This window comes from Argentina silus, assembly GCF_951799395.1.
Source record: "Argentina silus genome assembly, chromosome: X".
NCBI classification, from domain to species: domain Eukaryota; kingdom Metazoa; phylum Chordata; class Actinopteri; order Argentiniformes; family Argentinidae; genus Argentina; species Argentina silus.
The window spans coordinates 43890446-43892674 of record NC_139653.1 but is presented as its reverse complement, the minus strand read 5'-3'; positions in this window follow the sequence as shown (position 1 = coordinate 43892674).

Below are 2229 nucleotides of genomic sequence, written 5' to 3'. Positions count from 1 at the left end.
CTCGTTCCATGGTAATCAAATTCCTATTTAATTCCTGTTTTTACAATTCACTCCAGTCAGAGCATCGTCTCGGTCACTAGGTGTAGAAAACAAACCTAGATTGAAGAGCTTGCTCTTGTTGGTTAAATAAATAATTAGCATCAGAACAAGAGTGTGCGGCTCTCTTTCTGTCTTTGTAGAAAACAAAGCTGTCTGTGAATAATCAAGGTTTTATTCAGTAGACACAAGGCTACTTGAATGTCTCCAGTAAAAAAAAAATATATATATATATTTTGTTTAAAGTGTTTTCTGCACACAACCTAGGTGCCTGGAATGCAGTATCTGAAACCAGCCACAAGAGGGCAGTCCATAGCTGACTCATCATTGAGCACAACATACTGTGCAACCCTTTAAGCACCTCTTCATTTGGGAGAAACTCTCTTCATATTCTTGCAAGGCCGCTCTCTAGTAGTATCACAATTTGAAACACCCATTAACAGTTGCACGGATGGGATATCTGTATGTATCAAGTGCTGCTGTCGGGTTCAAACACCACACACACACACACACACACACACTTTGGCTTAAACAATACCTGTAGTAATCCAGGATGTGCCCGTATTTCCTCAGTCTTTCCTGTGCCTAGAATGCCTCAGCATTTGTGTCACATTATTAGGTTGCAGTCGACACACTTCCCCAATGGAGCTGGAGTGAATAACAGGAAAAACAGTTCAATGGACTGTGTGTGTGTGTGTGTGTGTGTGTGTGTGTGTGTGTGTGTGTGTGTGTGTGTGTGTGTGTGTGTGTGTGTGTGTGTGTGTGTGTGTGTGTGTGTGTGTGTGTGTGTGTGTATGTGTGTATGTGTGTGTGTGTGTGTGTGTGTATGTGCACGCAAGAGAGTGTCACATGGTGCCCCCCCCACCCAAGATTCACTTCCTACACATAGGCCTACATTGTGTTGCAGAGTTTACATCAGGACTTTGACTTTCCCACCCGATCCTGTGTGACAGACCCATGTGAAATATAGACTAGCTGTTTATAACAGATGGTGCAGTGTTACATCTACATTAATGCCATGTCATGATTCCCTCACGAGGGCATTGTTTTAACCATTAGTGGCTGATATTTGATGTAATGTTGAGTTGTTTTACCTTTAGTAACCGACAGGGTTAGATTCTGTATCACAACTCCTCCTTAGCCCCCTAGGCTGAAGACTAAAGGCTGCTAATGCTCTTCATTCTACAGAGAGGAAAGCAGCATATTATACAATAACAAGTCATGTCTTGATCTATGTTATGTGGATATTTATGGTTGAGCAGGGGAGGCTGGTGGAGGCAGAAACTGGAGGACAGGCTCATTGTAATGCATGGAATGGAATGAGGAATAGTATCAAACACATTTAACAGTGGTGCTTCATTTTTATGGCTTATATCCTCCAGTGTAATCAGTTTAGCTAGCTGATTATAAATCACTAAGGGGAACCTAATGCAGGGAACTTCTTTTTTTTAAATTAACTGCTGGGTTAGAGATATGGGGGTGGGGGGGGGTGGCGGCTGCCAGTTGTTGTGGTTTTATTTACAGTAACAGCTTTTGTAGTATCTGAGGTTTTTATGCATGTCCTGTTGTTCTTGGACAGATTGTAGGTCTTAAATGTATATCAATAGAAATATTATTTAATTACATTTGTGTGTAGATCAAACCAACCCACTGTACTATATGGGGAGATATTTGTACAATCAAAGACCATTTCAAAATTCGCCTTTACTAAATACTGACTATCATAACAAAAATGTAAATATTGAAACCTATATGGCTTAGAAATCGACGCATCGATGTTAAGGCGGGAGATATGAATTGTTTATGCAAATGTACAGCTCATATGTGTGCAAGCGCCAAGCCGACAATGTGGTTCTCCACGGTGATTGGCTTGAAGGCCATGACATGTTAATTTACTGCAGTGGTTGGTTAGAGCCAATAAATCGCGGTTGAGACAAACAGGGTCTGACTTTGTTAGCATTCATATGAAACTATAATAGTATCTATCAGCAACTGAAATGGTGAAATTGTAACGACCACGTGCAATTTAAAAATACTTACCCACAATGTCAGTGTGACATTCCATTCCAATTCCAAAACACCACTCCGTGTTTTCCATGAGTCAATGAAGAGCATGGGAGGGCGTGTGGGCGGTCGCAAATTATATGTTTTTGGCCCTGATTGTTTCCTACTAGTCTGAGCGCCATCTTAATG